Raw genomic sequence first — 5,000 nt, forward strand, 5'->3', positions numbered from 1 at the left:
TTGCATGTATTAGCTCTAGAATTACCACAGTTATCCAAGTAACGTGGGTACGATCTAAGGAACCATAACTGATTTAATGAGCCATTCGCGGTTTCACCTTAATGCGGCTTGTACTGAGACATGCATGGCTTAATCTTTGAGACAAGCATATGACTACTGGCAGGATCAACCAGGGAGCTGCGTCAACTAGAGCTGAGCAGCCGGCCGCCCGGGAGTGTGTCCCGGGGGCCCGCGCGAACACGCAAGCGTCCGCTCAATTATTCTGCAAACAGGAGGAGGCTGAGCTCCCCTGCACGATACACCTCGAAACCCTCTCAGGTCCCGGCGGCGCGCAGCGCCGTCCTAAGTACTTGGTCGGGTTCGAGAGAGGCGCAATCGCCCGGAGTTTGGCGAGTAGACGCTTTAGGTGCGACCACCCGTGCTCCCAACTGAGCTTGCCGCTGCCGACAGAGGCCCGGGAGCGTGCTGTCGTGGCATTGCCGGCGGGAGACAACACGCGCCACCTACGGTGGCCGGCAGCTCCAACGCCAGCGCCACAGAAGGACAAAAGCCCCACTTGGGTGCCGAAGCGAACTCTCCCAGCACAGCGCACGCGCCAACACGTCCGCACAGCTGCGATACAAACCACCTGCGAGAACCGCAGAGGCGACCGAGCAGCAGACGGCGTCGCGGCGCCGAGCGCCGGGCGGCGGCGCATCCTCAGCGCACACAGTCCTCAATCGGACCAGCACACTGCAGATGTCCACCGCGCTTCGCACCGGGCCCGCGAGGACCTACTTTGGCCGCACGGCGCCGCGTGCAGGGTGCGCCGGCGCGCAGCTGCGCCGCCTGCCGCCTCCGTCGGCCGGCGCGCCTGCCACTGGCCGCCCCCACCAGCCGGCTGTAGCGCGTGCGCCCACGCACCGCGCGGCCAGCACGCCGGGAGGCCCCCCCTCACCGGCCGGGGACGGTCCCACCCAGCCACCGCCGCGTATCGCTTCACACCCACATGCCATTCACGTTCGTGGGCATGGTGGGTATCGCTGAAACAACCGGTTGGTAGCTCAACCGATCGTCGCCATCACTGATTCACCTCTAGCGAGAACAACCGCACCACAACGGTTTACCAGTTGTTCATTTGCGTAACGTCACCAGCAAACGTAGACGTCCATCGCCATTTGCAAATTCAACGATTGTTGCATGCCTGTGTCAGGTGTCACGACACACTATGTCTGCCCACATACACGCAACAACATGTGCACGCTTCGCGAACACGTGGAAGGTGGCCCCCGTACGTATGCGATGTCCATTGCGCGAACGACTGTCAACCGGCCTCTGTCGCATGTCGCAGATGTGGAACGCAGTGCACCATGCTGTCACGGTGTGTGAGAAGAGACGACTACGTCTGACAACACGCGCCACTACATCAACAGACGGCTCATGCTGATCGCCATCCAGGGCATACCACACTGCAATCCGGCTCTTATAGGGAGACGACACATAGCTGAGTGCACAACAGTTGGACCGCATGGTTCGCCGTTGTTGGCGCAGTCGTTGTACGGTCACATGTACCACGATGTATCATTCAGTACATGAGGACCAATGTGCAGTACAGTGTGTGATTTGGACGTACAACATCAGCGGACAGTTGACACAGGCCGTACCACAGCGTAGGCTAAGTGCTTCGCCATGCGAATGCCAATGAACAACTGCGAAGGGCATTGAGCATGTACGTCCTGCTGCCATCCACATTACAGTGTATCGCTGCAAGGTGTTTAACATGAAGCGATACACTGGGGACCAGGCAGTGCGAGTAGCAAACTATATTGCGGGGGTTGCAGTTAGGCAACACTACACTAATTTAACGCGTCGTATGACAATTACAGAGCGGGTTAAGGCCCAACGTGTGTTGGGTTAAGGCCCAACGTGTGTTGGGTTAAGGCCCAACGTGTGTTGGGTTAAGGCCCAACGTGTGTTGGGTTAAGGCCCAACGTGTGTTGGGTTAAGGCCCAACGTGTGTTGGGTTAAGGCCCAACGTGTGTTGGGTTAAGGCCCAACGTGTGTTGGGTTAAGGCCCAACGTGTGTTGGGTTAAGGCCCAACGTGTGTTGGGTTAAGGCCCAACGTGTGTTGGGTTAAGGCCCAACGTGTGTTGGGTTAAGGCCCAACGTGTGTTGGGTTAAGGCCCAACGTGTGTTGGGTTAAGGCCCAACGTGGGTTGGGTTAAGGCCCAACGTGGGTTGGGTTAAGGCGCAACGTGGGTTGGGTTAAGGCGCAACGTGGGTTGGGTTAAGGCGCAACGTGGGTTGGGTTAAGGCGCAACGTGGGTTAGGTTAAGGCGCAACGTGGGTTAGGTTAAGGCGCAACGTAGGTTAGGTTAAGGCGCAATATAGGTTAGGTTAAGGCGCAATATAGGTTAGGTTAAGGCGCAATATAGGTTAGGTTAAGGCGCAATATAGGTTAGGTTAAGGCGCAATATAGGTTAGGTTAAGGCGCAATATAGGTTAGGTTAAGGCGCAACGTAGGTTAGGTTAAGGCGCAACATAGGTTAGGTTAAGGCGCAACATAGGTTAGGTTAAGGCGCAACATGGGTTAGGTTAAGGCGCAATATAGGTTAGGTTAAGGCACAATATGGGTTAGGTTAAGGCACAATATGGGTTAGGTTAAGGCACAATATGGGTTAGGTTAAGGCACAATATGGGTTAGGTTAAGGCACAATATGGGTTAGGTTAAGGCACAATATGGGTTAGGTTAAGGCACAATATGGGTTAGGTTAAGGCACAATATGGGTTAGGTTAAGGCACAATATGGGTTAGGTTAAGGCACAATATGGGTTAGGTTAAGGCACAATATGGGTTAGGTTAAGGCACAATATGGGTTAGGTTAAGGCACAATATGGGTTAGGTTAAGGCACAATATGGGTTAGGTTAAGGCACAATATGGGTTAGGTTAAGGCACAATATGGGTTAGGTTAAGGCACAATATGGGTTAGGTTAAGGCACAATATGGGTTAGGTTAAGGCACAATATGGGTTAGGTTAAGGCACAATATGGGTTAGGTTAAGGCACAATATGGGTTAGGTTAAGGCACAATATGGGTTAGGTTAAGGCACAATATGGGTTAGGTTAAGGCACAATATGGGTTAGGTTAAGGCACAATATGGGTTAGGTTAAGGCACAATATGGGTTAGGTTAAGGCACAATATGGGTTAGGTTAAGGCACAATATGGGTTAGGTTAAGGCACAATATGGGTTAGGTTAAGGCACAATGTGGGTTAGGTTAAGGCACAACGTGGGTTAGGTTAAGGCACAACGTGGGTTAGGTTAAGGCACAACGTGGGTTAGGTTAAGGCACAACGTGGGTTAGGTTAAGGCACAACGTGGGTTAGGTTAAGGCACAACGTGGGTTAGGTTAAGGCACAACGTGGGTTAGGTTAAGGCACAACGTGGGTTAGGTTAAGGCACAACGTGGGTTAGGTTAAGGCACAATACGGGTTAGGTTAAGGCACAATACGGGTTAGGTTAAGGCACAATACGGGTTAGGTTAAGGCACAATACGGGTTAGGTTAAGGCACAATACGGGTTAGGTTAAGGCACAATACGGGTTAGGTTAAGGCACAATACGGGTTAGGTTAAGGCACAATACGGGTTAGGTTAAGGCACAATACGGGTTAGGTTAAGGCACAATACGGGTTAGGTTAAGGCACAATACGGGTTAGGTTAAGGCACAATACGGGTTAGGTTAAGGCACAATACGGGTTAGGTTAAGGCACAATACGGGTTAGGTTAAGGTACAATACGGGTTAGGTTAAGGCACAATACGGGTTAGGTTAAGGCACAATACGGGTTAGGTTAAGGCACAATACGGGTTAGGTTAAGGCACAATATGGGTTAGGTTAAGGCACAATATGGGTTAGGTTAAGGCACAATATGGGTTAGGTTAAGGCACAATATGGGTTAGGTTAAGGCACAATATGGGTTAGGTTAAGGCACAATATGGGTTAGGTTAAGGCACAATATGGGTTAGGTTAAGGCACAATATGGGTTAGGTTAAGGCACAATATGGGTTAGGTTAAGGCACAATATGGGTTAGGTTAAGGCACAATATGGGTTAGGTTAAGGCACAATATGGGTTAGGTTAAGGCACAACGTGGGTTAGGTTAAGGCACAACGTGGGTTAGGTTAAGGCACAACGTGGGTTAGGTTAAGGCACAACGTGGGTTAGGTTAAGGCACAACGTGGGTTAGGTTAAGGCACAACGTGGGTTAGGTTAAGGCACAACGTGGGTTAGGTTAAGGCACAACGTGGGTTAGGTTAAGGCACAACGTGGGTTAGGTTAAGGCACAACGTGGGTTAGGTTAAGGCACAATACGGGTTAGGTTAAGGCACAATACGGGTTAGGTTAAGGCACAATACGGGTTAGGTTAAGGCACAATACGGGTTAGGTTAAGGCACAATACGGGTTAGGTTAAGGCACAATACGGGTTAGGTTAAGGCACAATACGGGTTAGGTTAAGGCACAATACGGGTTAGGTTAAGGCACAACGTGGGTTAGGTTAAGGCACAACGTGGGTTAGGTTAAGGCACAACGTGGGTTAGGTTAAGGCACAACGTGGGTTAGGTTAAGGCACAACGTGGGTTAGGTTAAGGCACAACGTGGGTTAGGTTAAGGCACAATACGGGTTAGGTTAAGGCACAATACGGGTTAGGTTAAGGCACAATACGGGTTAGGTTAAGGCACAATACGGGTTAGGTTAAGGGACAATACGGGTTAGGTTAAGGCACAATACGGGTTAGGTTAAGGCACAATACGGGTTAGGTTAAGGCACAATACGGGTTAGGTTAAGGTACACATTGTTGTAAGGAAAGGTGTTTTGGGGGGGGGGGGGCCGGTTTGTTGATTGTGATTATCGTAAGTAAATGACTGCGGCATCATCTGATTTGCCACGTCAGGGTGCACCTTTGGCTCATAACAGGCGGCGCTCTGATTCCATGCTTGTGGCAGACCTGTGTCTTTCATTCC

At 51.3% G+C, this 5,000-nt stretch overlaps 1 non-coding gene across 1 annotated transcript in view; it reads right to left on the reverse strand.

Annotated features, from left to right (window-relative positions):
- Positions 1 to 176, reverse strand: part of LOC124590955 — a 1,910-nt gene extending 1,734 nt beyond the window's left edge. Inside the window, exon 1 of the ribosomal RNA XR_006976835.1 lies at positions 1 to 176. This exon is cut by the window's left edge and continues 1,734 nt beyond it. This is a non-coding gene — a ribosomal RNA (small subunit ribosomal RNA).
- Positions 177 to 5,000: the final 4,824 nt, after the last annotated feature.

Source organism: Schistocerca americana, unplaced genomic scaffold (genome assembly GCF_021461395.2).
Source record: "Schistocerca americana isolate TAMUIC-IGC-003095 unplaced genomic scaffold, iqSchAmer2.1 HiC_scaffold_784, whole genome shotgun sequence".
NCBI lineage: Eukaryota > Metazoa > Arthropoda > Insecta > Orthoptera > Acrididae > Schistocerca > Schistocerca americana.